Below are 25,708 nucleotides of genomic sequence, written 5' to 3'. Positions count from 1 at the left end.
ATCAGAGAAAGTTGGAGCCAGATTGATGAAGAGTACTGTTTGACACTCAATAAGTCCATGCCTCAGAGACTGCAAGCTGTTGTAAAAGCCAGAGGTGGTGCAACAAAATACTAGTGATGTTTTGGAGTGTTTTTTTGTTTTTCATGATTCCATAATTTTTTCCTCAGAATTGAGTGATGCCATAATTTGTCCCCTATGCTTGTTTAAAAAAAAGTAACCATTACTGACTACCATATTTTTTGTTCTTGATTTCTTTTAGTGTTTCTTAAAGCCAGAAAGTTGCCATTTGAAATGACTTTAGTTTTGTGCCATGTCTGTGATCTGCTTTTTTTCTAGAAAATTAAACAACAGAATGAACATCCTCCAAGGCCGTTTATTCCATAATTTTTGCCAGGAGTTGTATAAGAGATCACTGCACAGTTACAGATAATGACTTACCACTGACGTCCTTTCTGATGGAATCGTTCACTTTTCTCGTCTTTTCCATCTGGTCCAGACTGACATGACAACTTCTTCCAGCAACGACTCACCTGCAGAGAATACAACAAAGACACATTTCACATCTCAAATCCAGCCCCATCACCATCTATTCCCAACCTGCACAAACTCCTCATCCTGCTGATACCCCAATACTGAGCCACTGCTGCTGTATGTGTCCCTACTACTGCACCTGATACCCCAATACTGAGCTGCTGGCGCCGTATGTGTCCCTATTACTGCACCTGATACCCCAATACTGAGCCTCTGCTGCCATATGTGTCCCTATTATTGCACCTGATACCCCAATTCTGATCCGCTGCTGCCGTATGTGTCCCTATTACTGCACCTGATACTTCAATACTGAGCCGCTGCTGCCGTATGTATCCTTATTACTGCACTTGCTGTGTGGTTCTCTGTGCCTTCTAAACGCAAAGCACCCCTCTATAATATAGTAATGCCGGGTGCAAGTGCCCTAGAAAACAGTGCCCTGTGTGCCCCTTTAATAGTCACAGTAACCTGAGTTCCCCTATAGCAATAATTGCCCACCTCACATTGAATAATGTCCCGAGTCTCCCCCCGCACAGCTTCCTTATACACAATATGATGCTCTCTTATACATACCACGATGGCTCCTCACTGTAATGCACCCCCACACAGTATACTGACCCCTTAGTAGCCCCCAAACTGTTTGATGGCTCCAGCACTGTATGATGGCCCTTTCACTGTAATCCCCACACTGTACGATGGTCCCCTCACTGTAATCCCCACACTGTACATTGGCCCACTAGATGGCCTCCATATAGTATAATGCACCAGATACTCCTCAATATAGTATAATTCACTCCCTATAGGCAGACGCTAGCACAAGGCAGCACCCCATAGGAAGACTCTATAGCACAAGGCAGCACCCAATAGGCAGACTCTGTAGTATAAGACAGCACCCCCATAGGCAGACCCTGTAGTATAAGACAGCAACCCAGAGGCAGACCCTATAGTATAAGACAGCAACCCATAGGCAGACCCTGTAGTATAAGACAGCACCCCATAGGCAGACCCTGTAGTATAAAGCAGCACCCCCATAGGCAGACCCTGTAGTATAAGGCAGCACCCCATAGGCAGACCCAGTAGTACAGGGGTCCCTAACCCATAGCTTGCGAGCCACATGTGGCTCGCCTGCCCATGACATGTGGCTTGTCGACGAACACAGAAAAAAAGTCCCTAGTGAGCCGCCCCGCTGCCTGTAATACCCACCCAGGGCGGGCGTCAGCACCCAGGCAAGTGCCGGGCCCTTAGCAGGCAGGGGGCCCCCTCGCAATCGGGGACACTGGCGTGCTATGGTGCCGGCCCCCGTGAGTGGACCCCCTGCTTGCTCCGGGCTCCGGCGCTTGCGATACTTATGGAGCGGCCCCCAGACGCAGGACAGTGGGGTACTCGGATCCGGGTCTCTCGGTTCTGAGGATGTCACGGTGGCCCAACCCGGTCCGTGGTCCTGCAAAGGGGCGCCCAATAAAAGGTGTAGGTGACGGTGTAGGTCGCAGTAAATAACAAGGACACAGGGTTGCAGTCTCTTTACCTCTTTACTGAAGGCTTCAGCATCCGCAGTCCAGAGCACTGCTAACAGGGCTGGCTGAGACCGGCCGGTCCGAAGGCACATCCAGAGTTCCCTTTGCAGGTGGAAATCAGTGCCTACCTACTAGCGCCTGGGTGTTGTAGTAATTCCCTGCTGAGCACCACGGGATAGTCCTCACAACTGTCGTGTATGTTTCTGTTCTTTCTCTCCGTCCCCCAGATGATATGGATAGGACGCACCCGTATGACAGGGTAGGCCTGGAGTTATTTTATAGGGACCCTAGAGACGTCCCTCTCCCACAATTGCCTCCGTTGTCTTCATTAGGTGATTAAGGTGAGGCAGCCAAACTAAAATTAACTGCCCTGCCTTTGGTTTGAAGTAATGCGTAGAGCCCAATACTTCCTCGGCGTTCCGGCCACCGGATACGCGCCTCAGTAGGATGTTGCCGATCTCGGGGCACAACTCCTACTGGTTCTATCGCCTTTGTGCTGTGATCTCGTTTCTCACTTCTCCACAATATACTTCGCTTCGTGTCCTTTCTTAAGATGCTGCCGCAATGAAGTGCAGGCGTGGCTCCGTAACGATCTGTCCTATTGCTAGGCCTCTGTCAGGATCCCACCCCTGACAGGGACCCCCCTGGATCTTTCCAAGCAACCCTCTTCTCTCACTAGATGTTACCTGGGCAAAACCCAGTCAGCTTCTTCCTAACTTCCTATCCAACCCCCAGTTTTACCAGAGTGTGAGGAGTGGCCTAATACATAGAACCCTTTGCTCCCCCTGGTGGCCAGAGTGTGAAGTGTAATGTGTGACTGTGATACCTGGTCAGGTGAACTCCTTTAGTGCAATCAGACATAACATCACTCCCCTTAGCGGCAGAGCGACGTTACTGCAACGATCAGGTCTCTGGGGCGCTGCACTTACCTCTCCCGGTTCCAGCGCTGCAGCGTCTTCCATCCTCTGACTGTGACGTTCAGGTCAGAGGGCGCGATGATGTCACCAGTGTGCGCCCTCTGCCTGAGCAGTTACAGCGCAGAGCAGGAAGACGCCGACGGTGAGGAGTCCAGAGCAAAGCAGCGTCAAGCAACAAGAGGTGAGTATTTCATTTTTTTTTTTAATATTTGGAGCAATATATGGGGCCAGTAATATAGGGAGCATCCTATGGGGCCAGTAATATAGGGAGCATCTTATGGGGCCAGTAATATAGGGAGCATCTTATGGGGCCAGTGATATAGGGAGCATCCTATGGGGCCAGTAATATAGGGAGCATCTTATGGGGCCAGTGATATAGGGAGCATCTTATGGAGCCAGTGATATAGGCAGCATCTTATGGGGCCAGTAATATAGGGAGCATCTTATGGGGCCAGTAATATAGGGAGCATCTTATGGGGCCAGTAATATAGGGAGCATCCTATGGGGCCAGTAATATAGGGGAGCATCTTATGGGGCCAGTCATATAGGGAGCATCCTATGGGGCCAGTAATATAGGGGAGCATCTTATGGGGCCAGTCATATAGGGAGCATCCTATGGGGCCAGTAATATAGGGAGCATCTTATGGGGTCAATTTAATATGGAGCATCTTATGGGGCCAATTTAATATGGAGCATCTTATGGGGCCAATTTAATAGGGAGCATCTTATGGGGCCAATTTAATAGGGAGCATCTTATGGGGCCAATTTAATAGGAAGCATCTTATGGGGCCAATTCTATAGGGAGCATCTTATGGGGCCAATTCTATAGGGAGCATTTTATGGGGCCAATTTAATATGGAGCATCTTATGGGGCCAATTCCATATGGAGCAGTATATGGGGCCAATTCCATATGGAGCAGTTTATGGGGCCAATTCCATATGGAGCAGTATATGGGGCCAATTCCATATGGAGCAGTATATGGGGCCAATTCCATATGGAGCAGTATATGGGGCCAATTCCATATGGAGCAGTATATGGGGCCAATTCCATATGGAGCAGTATATGGGGCCAATTCCATGTGGAGCAGTATATGGGGCCAATTCCATGTGGAGCAGTATATGGGGCCAATTCCATGTGGAGCATGCTGTATATGGGGCCAATTCCATATGGAGCAGTATATGGGGCCAATTCCATATGGAGCAGTATATGGGACCAATAATATATGAAGCATCTTATGGGACTGTTAAAGGGTATTGACTTTTAAGATTGCTACTTCCAATAGGTGGCACTAGAGTTCAGTTTGCATAACAATAATGTAAAATACATAAGGATAGAGTGAAAGCGAAAATCTACATGCTATTATTTGTGCCTTCTCTAGGTTTTTCTATGACCATCTGCATTGTGGCTCTCGACCAACTTTCATAGCGGAATGTGGCTCTCAAGGTAAGAAAGGTTGGGGACCCCTGCTGTAGTATAAGACAGCACCCCCATAGGCAGATCCTATAGTATAAGGCAGCACCCCCATAGGCAGATCCTGTAGTATAAGGCAGCAACCCATAGGCAGACCCTGTAGTATAAGGCAGCACCCCAATAGGCAGATCCTTTAGTATAAGGCAGCACCGCTATAGGCAGAACCTGTAGTATAAGACAGTTCCCCCATAGGTAGACCCTGTAGTATAAGGCAGCCCCCATAAAAAAACAATAAATAAATACTCACCTCTCTTCCTCATTGTTCCAGTGGTGCTCCAAGCTCCCGCTCATCTCCTGACAGCAGGCGCCGGGTGGTGATGTCACCGCGCCCACTGTCAGTGTTAGTGATGTCAGATGCTGACAGGGGGGTGATGGGAGAAGGAGCGCTGCGCGCTAAATGCCACTACAGCTGATCTTGCGGTGACGGGCAGGGGGCCCACTGCTGGCACCGGGCCCCCCCGCCTGCTCAGGGGCCCCATAGCGGGCAGGCGGCAGAGCAGGGAGACCAATTCTCCCTGCTCTGCCGCAGAACATAACTGTATCGGTGCGCTGCACGTGCCCATACAGTTGCAGTGGCGTAGCTCCAGGTGGGCCCCATCTGAGCTCCGGGCCCGAGGCGCTCTCACCCTCTTCCCCCCCCCCGGTAGCTACGCTACTGCCCCTACTATCTGATTAGGCGGGCTGGCCAGCACACTCCCAATGCATCCTATGTGAACACCCCTGTATACAAGACCCAAAGTGCTGGGCTTGGCTACACCCTGAAAAGTAAAGTGCACAAAATACATATAAAAATATATGAGGTATTGGTTGATATTTTGGCCAAGAAATGCAAGCTCGCAACCCAACAAAAGGGTCCTCACGCTTGCCATTGCCATCACTAAACGAATAACAAAGTCACAAAAGAGGACTAAAAATCCTCCAAAAATTCAAAAATACAGCAGAAAAAGGGACATCACTGCTTATCTTCCCAGGTCTTTGAACAAATGCACTACAGGAGGCAGCCAGTCCATATAGCAAGATGTTGGCAACACAGGTGCAAAATACTAAATAGACAGCCACTCACCACCTACCCATTCATTGAGGGGTGATTGCTTAGTACACTGCTCAATAAAATAAAGGGAACACTTAAACAACAGAATATAACTCCAAGTAAATCAAATTTCTGTGAAATCAAACTGCCCACTTAGGAAGCAACACTGTTTGACAATAAATTTCACATGCTGTTGTGTAAATGGAATAGACAACAGATGGAAATTATTGGCAATTATCAAGACACACTCAATAAAGGAGTGGTTCTGGACAGTGGCGTAACTAGAAAGTTATGGGCCCCAATGCGAACTTTGAAATGCCCCCCCCCCCCAACCATGCAAAAATATTTTCCACCCAAATTCAGATTTTCCCTATTCATTTTGCACACTATAGCCTTATTGCAAAGTTGTATAGTGTGATCTCAGTGGCATAACTATCCGCTGCCCCATCCTGGTATATATCTGTCCCCCGTACTGCCATTGTTATGTAATTTATAAAAGAAAATAAACCATTATACTCATCAGGGGCTTACATAGAAGTCATGGGGATCCATATAAGAATTATAATGCACCCCCATAGTACTCCTTATAATATAATGCACCCCCATAGTCCTCTATATAATATACTGCACAGTTCATAGTCATCCATATAGTATAATACACTCTCCATAGTCATCCATATAGTATAATACACTCTCCATAGTCCTCCATATAGTACAATAGTATAATACACTCCTCATAGTCCTCCATATAGTATTATACACTCCTCAGTCCTCCAAATAGTATAATACACTCCTCATAGTCTTCCATATATTAAAATACACTCCTCATAGTGCTCCATATAGTGTAATACACTGCTCAGTCCGCCATATAGTATAATACACTCCTCAGTTCTCCATATAGTATAATACACTGCTCATAGTGCTCTATATAGTATAATGCACCCCTCATAGTCCTCCATATAGTATACACTCCTCAGTCCTCCATATAGTATTTTACACTCCTCATAGTCCTCCATATATTAAAATACACTGCTCAGTCCTCTGTATAGTATAATACACTCATCATAGTGCTCCATATAGTATAATGCACGGCCATCGTCATCCATGTCGTACAATTCACTTCTCATAGTATAATGCACCCCATAGTTCTTCATATAGTATAATGTATTCCCCATAGTCCTTGATACAGTATAATGCAGCCCATCTAAAGTATAATGCAGCCACCCCACAGAGTATAATGCAGCCACCCAACAAAAGTATAATGCAGCCCCACCATACAATATAATGTAACCCCCATAGAATATAATGCAGCCCCCTCATAGTATAATGCAGCCCCTCCATACAGGTGCAGTGAGAAAGACACGGGCAAATGGTGACTATGGGGCAGGGGAGAAGGACACAAGGGGGCTAGGGGAGACAGGCACAATGGTGACACAGGGGGGCTAGGGAGCAAGGAAGACAGGCACAAGGGGACACATGCGGGCTAGGAGGCGGGAGAAGGGCACAAGGGGACTAGTGGGCAAGGGAGACTGACACAAGGGGTCAAGGGAGACTGACACAAGGGGGCACAGGGGGGACCAGTTGGCCAGGGAGACTGACAAGGGGACACACGGGGACTAGTGGGCAAGGGAGACTAACACAAGGGGACACACGGGGACTAGTGGGCCAGGGAGACTGATTAGAGGACACACAGGGACTAGTGGGCAAGGGAGACTGACACAAGGGGACAAGGGAGACTGACACAAGGGGACACAGGGGGACCAGTGGGCTAGGGAGACTGACAAGGGGACACACGGAGACTAGTGGGCAAGGGAGATTGACACAAGGGGACTAGTGGGCAAGGGAGACTGACACAAGGGGACAAGGGAGACTGACACAAGGGAACACAGGGACTAGTGGGCAAGGGAGACTGACACAAGGGGACACACGGGGACTAGTGTGCAAGTGAGACTGACAAAAGGGGACTAGTGGGCAAGGGAGTCTGACACAAGGGAGCTAGCAGGCAAGGGAGACAGGCACAAGGGGACACACAGGGACCTGTGGACAAGGGAGACTGACACAACGGGACACACAGGGGCAAGGGACACAAGCACAAGGGGACAAGGGCGACAGGCACAAGGGCACATGGGGACTAGGAGGAAGGGGAGAAGGGCACAAGGGGGCAAGAGAGACAGGCACAAGAGGAAATAAGGGGACTCCTGGGGCAAAGTAGATAGGGACACACGGGGAGACGGAGCTGCAAGGGGACAGGGGAAAACGGGGGAGCCTTGGGAGCAAGGAAGAAGGGGGCACATGGATTATGAGGACAGGGTAGATGGGGAACACACGGTGAGAAAGGGGACAGGGGAGACTTGAGAACAGGGCAGACAGGTCACACGAGCCGCTGCTAATGACAGGAGGACAAATGCAGATCTGAGGCTTAAGGGACCCTTTGGCAGCAGGAGGAGGAGGACACAGCAACAGATTGCAGCTTTTTAGGTTTAGGCACTCAGCCACTCACTCAAGCAGCACCAGCTCCCTTCGACCAGTCTTTCCCTTTGGTGTGGCTGAAGGACCTGTGGACACGCCTCTCTCCAGTCACAAGGTTGGATCACGTGACCGCATTAAATCCATCTTCCCCCATGTAACTGGAGGACCTGCGGTGACGCCTCCCTGCTGTAATGGTTGGGTTCATCTCCTTCACTATTTCTGGACGGACGGGCCCCTAAGCAGTCCGGGCCCGGTCGCAGCTGCGACAGCTGCGCCCGCTATAGTTACGCCCCTGGTTCTGCAGGAGGGGACCACAGACCACATCTCAGTACCAATGTTTTCTGGCTGATGTTTTGGTCACTTTTGAATGTTGGTTGTGCTTTCACACTCGTGGTAGCATGAGACGGACTCTACAATCCACAACAAAGAAGAAAAAGATTGGACTGAAGTAGGCCCGCACAACCACATAGTATAGGAAAATATGAACGTTTATTAGAACACCACAACAAACAACATAAAACCATTTAAAAATGCACAAATGAGTACATAACACCCCAATTGAAATAAATATACAAAATAAAGAGTGTGTGTACAATACTCTGATATACTCAGCTGAACCAGCGCGTATGTACCAGCACAATAGTCAGGACCCAATGAAGTGAACCAAGCAATAATAAGAGAAGTTCAGAACAATATACATAATGGGTCTCTATGCTCTGTGGCCAAAAAGAAAAAATAATGAGTAGGCAGAATAGCACTGCTAAGTATGCAAAGAGACGGCATCATACCGTATCTACTCAACCAGAAACAGGAGTAAGTTAGAGCCACAGGAATATGAGGCTATAGAGGTCACCTAGAGCCCACATGCCGGAGATGGTCAGCTGGAAATAAAGATGGGGTGTGAAAAACCGGCCCCACGCGTATCGCCGCCGCAGCGGCTTCGTCAGGGGAAGTGGGTTTGTGTGGTGAACCGCCCACGTTATATACTGAAAACATAATTACCTAAAATGCCAGCCGCTGAGTCGCCTTGGAGAAGGGAGACATGAACCGCACTACAGACGCCGACCGGAAGTGAAGGAGAGCTGGGCAGAAGTCATAGAAATCTCCATGGAGAGGGAGTAGCGCATGCGCACACACGGCTCTGGTAGCGAGCCGTGTTGCGCAAGCGCTGAGTAAAGAAGACAGGCCGGGTAGAAAGGATAAAGGTACGCAGTGCAATCGTCACAAAAGATAACACCGAAAAAAGTATTGAAGAGGACTCTAAAGAAAACGGAGGAACATGAGGCAACCTAGAGAGCACAGGAGTAAAATATATATAGTTAGTACAGCAATATAAACAAGTATACATATGCCTGCAAGCCAATTTGGCCATGTATGAATAGAGATACAGATACATGAGAGACAATATGAAAGACATCTAATACATTGCGAAATAGGACACATAATCATGGTGTTTCCTCTTTGTTTTCAAGCGTAGGACTCCCAAAATGGCACAAATCCCGCTGATAGCGGGGTGTACTTGGTTTCCTCCTTGGATATCCAGAGAATGCACATGATAGTATCCATAGAGACTAAGTCCACAAGTCCATTATTCACAGAATGAGAGGATGTCTCCAATCCCTGTTTCATAGATACTACCCAAAGGGTAATCACGACAGGGACGTATCCAATAGTCACATGCTTCCAGATTGAAGTCCGTGGGTGTCGGAGAGTACCCAACCCCAAATTGCTATAGAAAGTCAGAAAACCGTAATATCCAAAGGTCATGTACAGGAGAGCAAATGATAGCCAGCAAGTAGAGATGTGGATCCGAGTAGGCAGAAATGACTGCCAGAAGAGGCTGATGAAAAAGAAGATATATGGCATTAGTGCAAAACAGGTAAAGCAATAGGTGTTACTATAGAGGTTCAATTACCCAAAAACCCTGTGAAGAGAAGTTCCTCATTGAGGCCCGAGGGAGCCACTGATTGTAGCTCAAAAATCCATCGGGACTCCATTTGTAAGAGGAGCTTACGACTGTCTCCTCCTCTCTCATTGGGGGCGAGTTTTTGTAGGCCCACCATCATAAGGTTAGTGGAAGAACCCCGATGTTGATTTAAAAAGTGCTCGGCCACTGGGGTAAGTGTTCTGCCCTTCTTAAGGTCTGAGGTTGCTAAGCGTATCGTAGAAATATGTTTCTGTGTACGTTTCCTCAGTTCCTGCGAGGTTTGCCCCACGTACACCATATTGCACGGGCAAATGAGGGCATAGATTACATCCCTAGATCTGCAATTGATATATGTTTTCAAGGGATGTCTACTCAGAACTGTAGGATGGACAAAAAGGTCACGAGTAGGAACCATGTGGGGACAGACATTACATCCTCCGCATGGAAACGAGCCCCTCAGGATAATACCTCTATTTAGCCTCACCGTAGATCTTTTAAAGTGGCTCCTCGTCAATATATCTCTCAAATTTGGTGCCCGTCTGGCTGTCATAAAAGGTCTGTCACTCGTAACTTCCATCGTTTGAAGATCTGCTCGCAAAATTGGCCAATGCTTGCATAAAATATCACTGACCTGCTTCCAGCTGTTGTTGAAGTCAGTGATGAATCTAGTCTGTGTCTCCTGGCGTTGTCTTCCAGATGATAAAAGGGACTTCTGGTCCTGCCCTCTCGCTCTTTGATAGGCTGTAGAAATAATACGTTGAGGGTAACCCCTTTGCTTAAAACGGGAAGACAAATCTCGAGCCTGGGTTGAAAAATCAGAATCACGGGTACAGTTACGTCTTACACGATAAAACTGTCCTGTAGGTACACCCACCTTGGTGTGCCAAGGATGAAAACTGGAGAATTCCAGAAGCGCATTGGTCGCCGTAGGTTTGCGAAACAGATTTGTCGCCAGGCGATTCTCATAAGGAAAGATCTTCAAATCCAGAAAGGTGATTTCTCTGTCAGAGATGGAATAGGTAAGAAAGATGTTATAGGGGTTAGAATTTAAAGCCTTAAAAAATTCTATACATTCCCCCTCTGTACCTCTCCAGAGAATGAAGACATCGTCTATAAATCTAAACCAGGCGTGTACGTGGGCTGCGAAGGAGGGTAGGGGATAGACAAATTTCTCCTCCCACCAGCCTAGAAAGGTGTTAGCATAGGCTGGTGCACACTTCGCGCCCATCGCCACGCCTGATCGCTGCAGGTAATAGACTCTATCAAAGAGAAAAAAATTATGGTGAAGGACAAATGTCAAAAGATCAAGTAAAAAAGAATCATGTCCTCTATCCGTGGAACTGTTCTTATCCAGGAAGTAAGCTACAGCCTCCGTACCCTCTTTATGGCCAATATTAGAATACAAGGACTCTACATCGCATGTTATCAATAGGAAGTCCTCGGGGAGTTCGACCTGGTCACATAATTCGATAAAATGTGAGGAGTCCCGGACATATGAGGGGAGGGAAGAGGCAATAGGCTGAAGGAAGAAATCCAGGTACTCACCCGCCCTTTCACACATGCTGCCGACACTTGAGACAATCGGTCTCGCTACCAGAGCCGTGTGTGCGCATGCGCTACTCCCTCTCCATGGAGATTTCTATGACTTCCGCCCAGCTCTCCTTCACTTCCGGTCGGCGTCTGTAGTGCGGTTCATGTCTCCCTTCTCCAAGGCGACTCAGCGGCTGGCATTTTAGGTAATTATGTTTTCAGTATATAACGTGGGCGGTTCACCACACAAACCCACTTCCCCTGACGAAGCCGCTGCGGCGGCGATACGCGTGGGGCCGGTTTTTCACACCCCATCTTTATTTCCAGCTGACCATCTCCGGCTGCAGCGTCTTCCATCCTCTGACTGTGACGTTCAGGTCAGAGGGCGCGATGATGTCACCAGTGTGCGCCCTCTGCCTGAGCAGTTACAGCGCAGAGCAGGAAGACGCCGACGGTGAGGAGTCCAGAGCAAAGCAGCGTCAAGCAACAAGAGGTGAGTATTTCATTTTTTTTTTTAATATTTGGAGCAATATATGGGGCCAGTAATATAGGGAGCATCCTATGGGGCCAGTAATATAGGGAGCATCTTATGGGGCCAGTGATATAGGGAGCATCCTATGGGGCCAGTAATATAGGGAGCATCTTATGGGGCCAGTGATATAGGGAGCATCTTATGGAGCCAGTGATATAGGCAGCATCTTATGGGGCCAGTAATATAGGGAGCATCTTATGGGGCCAGTAATATAGGGAGCATCCTATGGGGCCAGTAATATAGGGGAGCATCTTATGGGGCCAGTCATATAGGGAGCATCCTATGGGGCCAGTAATATAGGGGAGCATCTTATGGGGCCAGTCATATAGGGAGCATCCTATGGGGCCAGTAATATAGGGAGCATCTTATGGGGTCAATTTAATATGGAGCATCTTATGGGGCCAATTTAATATGGAGCATCTTATGGGGCCAATTTAATAGGGAGCATCTTATGGGGCCAATTTAATAGGGAGCATCTTATGGGGCCAATTTAATAGGAAGCATCTTATGGGGCCAATTCTATAGGGAGCATCTTATGGGGCCAATTCTATAGGGAGCATTTTATGGGGCCAATTTAATATGGAGCATCTTATGGGGCCAATTCCATATGGAGCAGTATATGGGGCCAATTCCATATGGAGCAGTATATGGGGCCAATTCCATATGGAGCAGTATATGGGGCCAATTCCATATGGAGCAGTATATGGGGCCAATTCCATATGGAGCAGTATATGGGGCCAATTCCATATGGAGCAGTATATGGGGCCAATTCCATGTGGAGCAGTATATGGGGCCAATTCCATGTGGAGCAGTATATGGGGCCAATTCCATGTGGAGCATGCTGTATATGGGGCCAATTCCATATGGAGCAGTATATGGGGCCAATTCCATATGGAGCAGTATATGGGACCAATAATATATGAAGCATCTTATGGGACTGTTAAAGGGTATTGACTTTTAAGATTGCTACTTCCAATAGGTGGCACTAGAGTTCAGTTTGCATAACAATAATGTAAAATACATAAGGATAGAGTGAAAGCGAAAATCTACATGCTATTATTTGTGCCTTCTCTAGGTTTTTCTATGACCATCTGCATTGTGGCTCTCGACCAACTTTCATAGCGGAATGTGGCTCTCAAGGTAAGAAAGGTTGGGGACCCCTGCTGTAGTATAAGACAGCACCCCCATAGGCAGATCCTATAGTATAAGGCAGCACCCCCATAGGCAGATCCTGTAGTATAAGGCAGCAACCCATAGGCAGACCCTGTAGTATAAGGCAGCACCCCAATAGGCAGATCCTTTAGTATAAGGCAGCACCGCTATAGGCAGAACCTGTAGTATAAGACAGTTCCCCCATAGGTAGACCCTGTAGTATAAGGCAGCCCCCATAAAAAAACAATAAATAAATACTCACCTCTCTTCCTCATTGTTCCAGTGGTGCTCCAAGCTCCCGCTCATCTCCTGACAGCAGGCGCCGGGTGGTGATGTCACCGCGCCCACTGTCAGTGTTAGTGATGTCAGATGCTGACAGGGGGGTGATGGGAGAAGGAGCGCTGCGCGCTAAATGCCACTACAGCTGATCTTGCGGTGACGGGCAGGGGGCCCACTGCTGGCACCGGGCCCCCCCGCCTGCTCAGGGGCCCCATAGCGGGCAGGCGGCAGAGCAGGGAGACCAATTCTCCCTGCTCTGCCGCAGAACATAACTGTATCGGTGCGCTGCACGTGCCCATACAGTTGCAGTGGCGTAGCTCCAGGTGGGCCCCATCTGAGCTCCGGGCCCGAGGCGCTCTCACCCTCTTCCCCCCCCCCGGTAGCTACGCTACTGCCCCTACTATCTGATTAGGCGGGCTGGCCAGCACACTCCCAATGCATCCTATGTGAACACCCCTGTATACAAGACCCAAAGTGCTGGGCTTGGCTACACCCTGAAAAGTAAAGTGCACAAAATACATATAAAAATATATGAGGTATTGGTTGATATTTTGGCCAAGAAATGCAAGCTCGCAACCCAACAAAAGGGTCCTCACGCTTGCCATTGCCATCACTAAACGAATAACAAAGTCACAAAAGAGGACTAAAAATCCTCCAAAAATTCAAAAATACAGCAGAAAAAGGGACATCACTGCTTATCTTCCCAGGTCTTTGAACAAATGCACTACAGGAGGCAGCCAGTCCATATAGCAAGATGTTGGCAACACAGGTGCAAAATACTAAATAGACAGCCACTCACCACCTACCCATTCATTGAGGGGTGATTGCTTAGTACACTGCTCAATAAAATAAAGGGAACACTTAAACAACAGAATATAACTCCAAGTAAATCAAATTTCTGTGAAATCAAACTGCCCACTTAGGAAGCAACACTGTTTGACAATAAATTTCACATGCTGTTGTGTAAATGGAATAGACAACAGATGGAAATTATTGGCAATTATCAAGACACACTCAATAAAGGAGTGGTTCTGGACAGTGGCGTAACTAGAAAGTTATGGGCCCCAATGCGAACTTTGAAATGCCCCCCCCCCCCCCCAACCATGCAAAAATATTTTCCACCCAAATTCAGATTTTCCCTATTCATTTTGCACACTATAGCCTTATTGCAAAGTTGTATAGTGTGATCTCAGTGGCATAACTATCCGCTGCCCCATCCTGGTATATATCTGTCCCCCGTACTGCCATTGTTATGTAATTTATAAAAGAAAATAAACCATTATACTCATCAGGGGCTTACATAGAAGTCATGGGGATCCATATAAGAATTATAATGCACCCCCATAGTACTCCTTATAATATAATGCACCCCCATAGTCCTCTATATAATATACTGCACAGTTCATAGTCATCCATATAGTATAATACACTCTCCATAGTCATCCATATAGTATAATACACTCTCCATAGTCCTCCATATAGTACAATAGTATAATACACTCCTCATAGTCCTCCATATAGTATTATACACTCCTCAGTCCTCCAAATAGTATAATACACTCCTCATAGTCTTCCATATATTAAAATACACTCCTCATAGTGCTCCATATAGTGTAATACACTGCTCAGTCCGCCATATAGTATAATACACTCCTCAGTTCTCCATATAGTATAATACACTGCTCATAGTGCTCTATATAGTATAATGCACCCCTCATAGTCCTCCATATAGTATACACTCCTCAGTCCTCCATATAGTATTTTACACTCCTCATAGTCCTCCATATATTAAAATACACTGCTCAGTCCTCTGTATAGTATAATACACTCATCATAGTGCTCCATATAGTATAATGCACGGCCATCGTCATCCATGTCGTACAATTCACTTCTCATAGTATAATGCACCCCATAGTTCTTCATATAGTATAATGTATTCCCCATAGTCCTTGATACAGTATAATGCAGCCCATCTAAAGTATAATGCAGCCACCCCACAGAGTATAATGCAGCCACCCAACAAAAGTATAATGCAGCCCCACCATACAATATAATGTAACCCCCATAGAATATAATGCAGCCCCCTCATAGTATAATGCAGCCCCTCCATACAGGTGCAGTGAGAAAGACACGGGCAAATGGTGACTATGGGGCAGGGGAGAAGGACACAAGGGGGCTAGGGGAGACAGGCACAATGGTGACACAGGGGGGCTAGGGAGCAAGGAAGACAGGCACAAGGGGACACATGCGGGCTAGGAGGCGGGAGAAGGGCACAAGGGGACTAGTGGGCAAGGGAGACTGACACAAGGGGTCAAGGGAGACTGACACAAGGGGGCACAGGGGGGACCAGTTGGCCAGGGAGACTGACAAGGGGACACACGGGGACTAGTGGGCAAGGGAGACTAACACAAGGGGACACACGGGGACTAGTGGGCCAGGGAGACTGATTAGAGGACACACAGGGACTAGTGGGCAAGGGAGACTGACACAAGGGGACAAGGGAGACTGACACAAGGGGACACAGGGGGACCAGTGGGCTAGGGAGACTGACAAGGGGACACACGGAGACTAGTGGGCAAGGGAGATTGACACAAGGGGACTAGTGGGCAAGGGAGACTGACACAAGGGGACAAGGGAGACTGACACAAGGGAACACAGGGACTAGTGGGCAAGGGAGACTGACACAAGGGGACACACGGGGACTAGTGTGCAAGTGAGACTGACAAAAGGGGACTAGTGGGCAAGGGAGTCTGACACAAGGGAGCTAGCAGGCAAGGGAGACAGGCACAAGGGGACACACAGGGACCTGTGGACAAGGGAGACTGACACAACGGGACACACAGGGGCAAGGGACACAAGCACAAGGGGACAAGGGCGACAGGCACAAGGGCACATGGGGACTAGGAGGAAGGGGAGAAGGGCACAAGGGGGCAAGAGAGACAGGCACAAGAGGAAATAAGGGGACTCCTGGGGCAAAGTAGATAGGGACACACGGGGAGACGGAGCTGCAAGGGGACAGGGGAAAACGGGGGAGCCTTGGGAGCAAGGAAGAAGGGGGCACATGGATTATGAGGACAGGGTAGATGGGGAACACACGGTGAGAAAGGGGACAGGGGAGACTTGAGAACAGGGCAGACAGGTCACACGAGCCGCTGCTAATGACAGGAGGACAAATGCAGATCTGAGGCTTAAGGGACCCTTTGGCAGCAGGAGGAGGAGGACACAGCAACAGATTGCAGCTTTTTAGGTTTAGGCACTCAGCCACTCACTCAAGCAGCACCAGCTCCCTTCGACCAGTCTTTCCCTTTGGTGTGGCTGAAGGACCTGTGGACACGCCTCTCTCCAGTCACAAGGTTGGATCACGTGACCGCATTAAATCCATCTTCCCCCATGTAACTGGAGGACCTGCGGTGACGCCTCCCTGCTGTAATGGTTGGGTTCATCTCCTTCACTATTTCTGGACGGACGGGCCCCTAAGCAGTCCGGGCCCGGTCGCAGCTGCGACAGCTGCGCCCGCTATAGTTACGCCCCTGGTTCTGCAGGAGGGGACCACAGACCACATCTCAGTACCAATGTTTTCTGGCTGATGTTTTGGTCACTTTTGAATGTTGGTTGTGCTTTCACACTCGTGGTAGCATGAGACGGACTCTACAATCCACAACAAAGAAGAAAAAGATTGGACTGAAGTAGGCCCGCACAACCACATAGTATAGGAAAATATGAACGTTTATTAGAACACCACAACAAACAACATAAAACCATTTAAAAATGCACAAATGAGTACATAACACCCCAATTGAAATAAATATACAAAATAAAGAGTGTGTGTACAATACTCTGATATACTCAGCTGAACCAGCGCGTATGTACCAGCACAATAGTCAGGACCCAATGAAGTGAACCAAGCAATAATAAGAGAAGTTCAGAACAATATACATAATGGGTCTCTATGCTCTGTGGCCAAAAAGAAAAAATAATGAGTAGGCAGAATAGCACTGCTAAGTATGCAAAGAGACGGCATCATACCGTATCTACTCAACCAGAAACAGGAGTAAGTTAGAGCCACAGGAATATGAGGCTATAGAGGTCACCTAGAGCCCACATGCCGGAGATGGTCAGCTGGAAATAAAGATGGGGTGTGAAAAACCGGCCCCACGCGTATCGCCGCCGCAGCGGCTTCGTCAGGGGAAGTGGGTTTGTGTGGTGAACCGCCCACGTTATATACTGAAAACATAATTACCTAAAATGCCAGCCGCTGAGTCGCCTTGGAGAAGGGAGACATGAACCGCACTACAGACGCCGACCGGAAGTGAAGGAGAGCTGGGCAGAAGTCATAGAAATCTCCATGGAGAGGGAGTAGCGCATGCGCACACACGGCTCTGGTAGCGAGCCGTGTTGCGCAAGCGCTGAGTAAAGAAGACAGGCCGGGTAGAAAGGATAAAGGTACGCAGTGCAATCGTCACAAAAGATAACACCGAAAAAAGTATTGAAGAGGACTCTAAAGAAAACGGAGGAACATGAGGCAACCTAGAGAGCACAGGAGTAAAATATATATAGTTAGTACAGCAATATAAACAAGTATACATATGCCTGCAAGCCAATTTGGCCATGTATGAATAGAGATACAGATACATGAGAGACAATATGAAAGACATCTAATACATTGCGAAATAGGACACATAATCATGGTGTTTCCTCTTTGTTTTCAAGCGTAGGACTCCCAAAATGGCACAAATCCCGCTGATAGCGGGGTGTACTTGGTTTCCTCCTTGGATATCCAGAGAATGCACATGATAGTATCCATAGAGACTAAGTCCACAAGTCCATTATTCACAGAATGAGAGGATGTCTCCAATCCCTGTTTCATAGATACTACCCAAAGGGTAATCACGACAGGGACGTATCCAATAGTCACATGCTTCCAGATTGAAGTCCGTGGGTGTCGGAGAGTACCCAACCCCAAATTGCTATAGAAAGTCAGAAAACCGTAATATCCAAAGGTCATGTACAGGAGAGCAAATGATAGCCAGCAAGTAGAGATGTGGATCCGAGTAGGCAGAAATGACTGCCAGAAGAGGCTGATGAAAAAGAAGATATATGGCATTAGTGCAAAACAGGTAAAGCAATAGGTGTTACTATAGAGGTTCAATTACCCAAAAACCCTGTGAAGAGAAGTTCCTCATTGAGGCCCGAGGGAGCCACTGATTGTAGCTCAAAAATCCATCGGGACTCCATTTGTAAGAGGAGCTTACGACTGTCTCCTCCTCTCTCATTGGGGGCGAGTTTTTGTAGGCCCACCATCATAAGGTTAGTGGAAGAACCCCGATGTTGATTTAAAAAGTGCTCGGCCACTGGGGTAAGTGTTCTGCCCTTCTTAAGGTCTGAGGTTGCTAAGCGTATCGTAGAAATATGTTTCTGTGTACGTTTCCTCAGTTCCTGCGAGGTTTGCCCCACGTACACCATATTGCACGGGCAAATGAGGGCATAGATTACATCCCTAGATCTGCAATTGATATATGTTTTCAAGGGATGTCTACTCAGAACTGTAGGATGGACAAAAAGGTCACGAGTAGGAACCATGTGGGGACAGACATTACATCCTCCGCATGGAAACGAGCCCCTCAGGATAATACCTCTATTTAGCCTCACCGTAGATCTTTTAAAGTGGCTCCTCGTCAATATATCTCTCAAATTTGGTGCCCGTCTGGCTGTCATAAAAGGTCTGTCACTCGTAACTTCCATCGTTTGAAGATCTGCTCGCAAAATTGGCCAATGCTTGCATAAAATATCACTGACCTGCTTCCAGCTGTTGTTGAAGTCAGTGATGAATCTAGTCTGTGTCTCCTGGCGTTGTCTTCCAGATGATAAAAGGGACTTCTGGTCCTGCCCTCTCGCTCTTTGATAGGCTGTAGAAATAATACGTTGAGGGTAACCCCTTTGCTTAAAACGGGAAGACAAATCTCGAGCCTGGGTTGAAAAATCAGAATCACGGGTACAGTTACGTCTTACACGATAAAACTGTCCTGTAGGTACACCCACCTTGGTGTGCCAAGGATGAAAACTGGAGAATTCCAGAAGCGCATTGGTCGCCGTAGGTTTGCGAAACAGATTTGTCGCCAGGCGATTCTCATAAGGAAAGATCTTCAAATCCAGAAAGGTGATTTCTCTGTCAGAGATGGAATAGGTAAGAAAGATGTTATAGGGGTTAGAATTTAAAGCCTTAAAAAATTCTATACATTCCCCCTCTGTACCTCTCCAGAGAATGAAGACATCGTCTATAAATCTAAACCAGGCGTGTACGTGGGCTGCGAAGGAGGGTAGGGGATAGACAAATTTCTCCTCCCACCAGCCTAGAAAGGTGTTAGCATAGGCTGGTGCACACTTCGCGCCCATCGCCACGCCTGATCGCTGCAGGTAATAGACTCTATCAAAGAGAAAAAAATTATGGTGAAGGACAAATGTCAAAAGATCAAGTAAAAAAGAATCATGTCCTCTATCCGTGGAACTGTTCTTATCCAGGAAGTAAGCTACAGCCTCCGTACCCTCTTTATGGCCAATATTAGAATACAAGGACTCTACATCGCATGTTATCAATAGGAAGTCCTCGGGGAGTTCGACCTGGTCACATAATTCGATAAAATGTGAGGAGTCCCGGACATATGAGGGGAGGGAAGAGGCAATAGGCTGAAGGAAGAAATCCAGGTACTCACCCGCCCTTTCACACATGCTGCCGACACTTGAGACAATCGGTCTCGCTACCAGAGCCGTGTGTGCGCATGCGCTACTCCCTCTCCATGGAGATTTCTATGACTTCCGCCCAGCTCTCCTTCACTTCCGGTCGGCGTCTGTAGTGCGGTTCATGTCTCCCTTCTCCAAGGCGACTCAGCGGCTGGCATTTTAGGTAATTATGTTTTCAGTATATAACGTGGGCGGTTCACCACACAAACCCACTTCCCCTGACGAAGCCGCTGCGGCGGCGATACGCGTGGGGCCGGTTTTTCACACCCCATCTTTATTTCCAGCTGACCATCTCCGGCTGCAGCGTCTTCCATCCTCTGACTGTGACGTTCAGGTCAGAGGGCGCGATGATGTCACCAGTGTGCGCCCTCTGCCTGAGCAGTTACAGCGCAGAGCAGGAAGACGCCGACGGTGAGGAGTCCAGAGCAAAGCAGCGTCAAGCAACAAGAGGTGAGTATTTCATTTTTTTTTTTAATATTTGGAGCAATATATGGGGCCAGTAATATAGGGAGCATCCTATGGGGCCAGTAATATAGGGAGCATCTTATGGGGCCAGTGATATAGGGAGCATCCTATGGGGCCAGTAATATAGGGAGCATCTTATGGGGCCAGTGATATAGGGAGCATCTTATGGAGCCAGTGATATAGGCAGCATCTTATGGGGCCAGTAATATAGGGAGCATCTTATGGGGCCAGTAATATAGGGAGCATCCTATGGGGCCAGTAATATAGGGGAGCATCTTATGGGGCCAGTCATATAGGGAGCATCCTATGGGGCCAGTAATATAGGGGAGCATCTTATGGGGCCAGTCATATAGGGAGCATCCTATGGGGCCAGTAATATAGGGAGCATCTTATGGGGTCAATTTAATATGGAGCATCTTATGGGGCCAATTTAATATGGAGCATCTTATGGGGCCAATTTAATAGGGAGCATCTTATGGGGCCAATTTAATAGGGAGCATCTTATGGGGCCAATTTAATAGGAAGCATCTTATGGGGCCAATTCTATAGGGAGCATCTTATGGGGCCAATTCTATAGGGAGCATTTTATGGGGCCAATTTAATATGGAGCATCTTATGGGGCCAATTCCATATGGAGCAGTATATGGGGCCAATTCCATATGGAGCAGTATATGGGGCCAATTCCATATGGAGCAGTATATGGGGCCAATTCCATATGGAGCAGTATATGGGGCCAATTCCATATGGAGCAGTATATGGGGCCAATTCCATATGGAGCAGTATATGGGGCCAATTCCATGTGGAGCAGTATATGGGGCCAATTCCATGTGGAGCAGTATATGGGGCCAATTCCATGTGGAGCATGCTGTATATGGGGCCAATTCCATATGGAGCAGTATATGGGGCCAATTCCATATGGAGCAGTATATGGGACCAATAATATATGAAGCATCTTATGGGACTGTTAAAGGGTATTGACTTTTAAGATTGCTACTTCCAATAGGTGGCACTAGAGTTCAGTTTGCATAACAATAATGTAAAATACATAAGGATAGAGTGAAAGCGAAAATCTACATGCTATTATTTGTGCCTTCTCTAGGTTTTTCTATGACCATCTGCATTGTGGCTCTCGACCAACTTTCATAGCGGAATGTGGCTCTCAAGGTAAGAAAGGTTGGGGACCCCTGCTGTAGTATAAGACAGCACCCCCATAGGCAGATCCTATAGTATAAGGCAGCACCCCCATAGGCAGATCCTGTAGTATAAGGCAGCAACCCATAGGCAGACCCTGTAGTATAAGGCAGCACCCCAATAGGCAGATCCTTTAGTATAAGGCAGCACCGCTATAGGCAGAACCTGTAGTATAAGACAGTTCCCCCATAGGTAGACCCTGTAGTATAAGGCAGCCCCCATAAAAAAACAATAAATAAATACTCACCTCTCTTCCTCATTGTTCCAGTGGTGCTCCAAGCTCCCGCTCATCTCCTGACAGCAGGCGCCGGGTGGTGATGTCACCGCGCCCACTGTCAGTGTTAGTGATGTCAGATGCTGACAGGGGGGTGATGGGAGAAGGAGCGCTGCGCGCTAAATGCCACTACAGCTGATCTTGCGGTGACGGGCAGGGGGCCCACTGCTGGCACCGGGCCCCCCCGCCTGCTCAGGGGCCCCATAGCGGGCAGGCGGCAGAGCAGGGAGACCAATTCTCCCTGCTCTGCCGCAGAACATAACTGTATCGGTGCGCTGCACGTGCCCATACAGTTGCAGTGGCGTAGCTCCAGGTGGGCCCCATCTGAGCTCCGGGCCCGAGGCGCTCTCACCCTCTTCCCCCCCCCCGGTAGCTACGCTACTGCCCCTACTATCTGATTAGGCGGGCTGGCCAGCACACTCCCAATGCATCCTATGTGAACACCCCTGTATACAAGACCCAAAGTGCTGGGCTTGGCTACACCCTGAAAAGTAAAGTGCACAAAATACATATAAAAATATATGAGGTATTGGTTGATATTTTGGCCAAGAAATGCAAGCTCGCAACCCAACAAAAGGGTCCTCACGCTTGCCATTGCCATCACTAAACGAATAACAAAGTCACAAAAGAGGACTAAAAATCCTCCAAAAATTCAAAAATACAGCAGAAAAAGGGACATCACTGCTTATCTTCCCAGGTCTTTGAACAAATGCACTACAGGAGGCAGCCAGTCCATATAGCAAGATGTTGGCAACACAGGTGCAAAATACTAAATAGACAGCCACTCACCACCTACCCATTCATTGAGGGGTGATTGCTTAGTACACTGCTCAATAAAATAAAGGGAACACTTAAACAACAGAATATAACTCCAAGTAAATCAAATTTCTGTGAAATCAAACTGCCCACTTAGGAAGCAACACTGTTTGACAATAAATTTCACATGCTGTTGTGTAAATGGAATAGACAACAGATGGAAATTATTGGCAATTATCAAGACACACTCAATAAAGGAGTGGTTCTGGACAGTGGCGTAACTAGAAAGTTATGGGCCCCAATGCGAACTTTGAAATGCCCCCCCCCCCCCCAACCATGCAAAAATATTTTCCACCCAAATTCAGATTTTCCCTATTCATTTTGCACACTATAGCCTTATTGCAAAGTTGTATAGTGTGATCTCAGTGGCATAACTATCCGCTGCCCCATCCTGGTATATATCTGTCCCCCGTACTGCCATTGTTATGTAATTTATAAAAGAAAATAAACCATTATACTCATCAGGGGCTTACATAGAAGTCATGGGGATCCATATAAGAATTATAATGCACCCCCATAGTACTCCTTATAATATAATGCACCCCCATAGTCCTCTATATAATATACTGCACAGTTCATAGTCATCCATATAGTATAATACACTCTCCATAGTCATCCATATAGTATAATACACTCTCCATAGTCCTCCATATAGTACAATAGTATAATACACTCCTCATAGTCCTCCATATAGTATTATACACTCCTCAGTCCTCCAAATAGTATAATACACTCCTCATAGTCTTCCATATATTAAAATACACTCCTCATAGTGCTCCATATAGTGTAATACACTGCTCAGTCCGCCATATAGTATAATACACTCCTCAGTTCTCCATATAGTATAATACACTGCTCATAGTGCTCTATATAGTATAATGCACCCCTCATAGTCCTCCATATAGTATACACTCCTCAGTCCTCCATATAGTATTTTACACTCCTCATAGTCCTCCATATATTAAAATACACTGCTCAGTCCTCTGTATAGTATAATACACTCATCATAGTGCTCCATATAGTATAATGCACGGCCATCGTCATCCATGTCGTACAATTCACTTCTCATAGTATAATGCACCCCATAGTTCTTCATATAGTATAATGTATTCCCCATAGTCCTTGATACAGTATAATGCAGCCCATCTAAAGTATAATGCAGCCACCCCACAGAGTATAATGCAGCCACCCAACAAAAGTATAATGCAGCCCCACCATACAATATAATGTAACCCCCATAGAATATAATGCAGCCCCCCTCATAGTATAATGCAGCCCCTCCATACAGGTGCAGTGAGAAAGACACGGGCAAATGGTGACTATGGGGCAGGGGAGAAGGACACAAGGGGGCTAGGGGAGACAGGCACAATGGTGACACAGGGGGGCTAGGGAGCAAGGAAGACAGGCACAAGGGGACACATGCGGGCTAGGAGGCGGGAGAAGGGCACAAGGGGACTAGTGGGCAAGGGAGACTGACACAAGGGGTCAAGGGAGACTGACACAAGGGGGCACAGGGGGGACCAGTTGGCCAGGGAGACTGACAAGGGGACACACGGGGACTAGTGGGCAAGGGAGACTAACACAAGGGGACACACGGGGACTAGTGGGCCAGGGAGACTGATTAGAGGACACACAGGGACTAGTGGGCAAGGGAGACTGACACAAGGGGACAAGGGAGACTGACACAAGGGGACACAGGGGGACCAGTGGGCTAGGGAGACTGACAAGGGGACACACGGAGACTAGTGGGCAAGGGAGATTGACACAAGGGGACTAGTGGGCAAGGGAGACTGACACAAGGGGACAAGGGAGACTGACACAAGGGAACACAGGGACTAGTGGGCAAGGGAGACTGACACAAGGGGACACACGGGGACTAGTGTGCAAGTGAGACTGACAAAAGGGGACTAGTGGGCAAGGGAGTCTGACACAAGGGAGCTAGCAGGCAAGGGAGACAGGCACAAGGGGACACACAGGGACCTGTGGACAAGGGAGACTGACACAACGGGACACACAGGGGCAAGGGACACAAGCACAAGGGGACAAGGGCGACAGGCACAAGGGCACATGGGGACTAGGAGGAAGGGGAGAAGGGCACAAGGGGGCAAGAGAGACAGGCACAAGAGGAAATAAGGGGACTCCTGGGGCAAAGTAGATAGGGACACACGGGGAGACGGAGCTGCAAGGGGACAGGGGAAAACGGGGGAGCCTTGGGAGCAAGGAAGAAGGGGGCACATGGATTATGAGGACAGGGTAGATGGGGAACACACGGTGAGAAAGGGGACAGGGGAGACTTGAGAACAGGGCAGACAGGTCACACGAGCCGCTGCTAATGACAGGAGGACAAATGCAGATCTGAGGCTTAAGGGACCCTTTGGCAGCAGGAGGAGGAGGACACAGCAACAGATTGCAGCTTTTTAGGTTTAGGCACTCAGCCACTCACTCAAGCAGCACCAGCTCCCTTCGACCAGTCTTTCCCTTTGGTGTGGCTGAAGGACCTGTGGACACGCCTCTCTCCAGTCACAAGGTTGGATCACGTGACCGCATTAAATCCATCTTCCCCCATGTAACTGGAGGACCTGCGGTGACGCCTCCCTGCTGTAATGGTTGGGTTCATCTCCTTCACTATTTCTGGACGGACGGGCCCCTAAGCAGTCCGGGCCCGGTCGCAGCTGCGACAGCTGTGCCCGCTATAGTTACGCCCCTGGTTCTGCAGGAGGGGACCACAGACCACATCTCAGTACCAATGTTTTCTGGCTGATGTTTTGGTCACTTTTGAATGTTGGTTGTGCTTTCACACTCGTGGTAGCATGAGACGGACTCTACAATCCACAACAAAGAAGAAAAAGATTGGACTGAAGTAGGCCCGCACAAC

The 25,708-nt window shown here is 48.0% G+C and overlaps 2 long non-coding RNA genes across 2 annotated transcripts; both read right to left on the bottom strand.

Annotated features, from left to right (window-relative positions):
* Positions 1 to 8,402: 8,402 nt before the first annotated feature.
* Positions 8,403 to 10,969, bottom strand: LOC143815202 (uncharacterized). The gene is made up of 3 exons (XR_013223703.1): positions 10,731 to 10,969; positions 10,488 to 10,597; positions 8,403 to 9,769 (listed from the first exon to the last, which is right to left on the bottom strand). It is a non-coding gene; the product is annotated as an uncharacterized LOC143815202 (long non-coding RNA).
* A 6,091-nt stretch (positions 10,970 to 17,060) lies between these two features.
* LOC143815166 (uncharacterized) lies at positions 17,061 to 19,627 on the bottom strand. The gene is made up of 3 exons (XR_013223696.1): positions 19,389 to 19,627; positions 19,146 to 19,255; positions 17,061 to 18,427 (listed from the first exon to the last, which is right to left on the bottom strand). It is a non-coding gene; the product is annotated as an uncharacterized LOC143815166 (long non-coding RNA).
* Between the last annotated feature and the right edge of the window lie 6,081 nt (positions 19,628 to 25,708).

The sequence above is a fragment of the Ranitomeya variabilis genome, chromosome 1 (genome assembly GCF_051348905.1).
Source record: "Ranitomeya variabilis isolate aRanVar5 chromosome 1, aRanVar5.hap1, whole genome shotgun sequence".
NCBI lineage: Eukaryota > Metazoa > Chordata > Amphibia > Anura > Dendrobatidae > Ranitomeya > Ranitomeya variabilis.
This window is presented reverse-complemented; position numbering and strand designations above follow the sequence as displayed.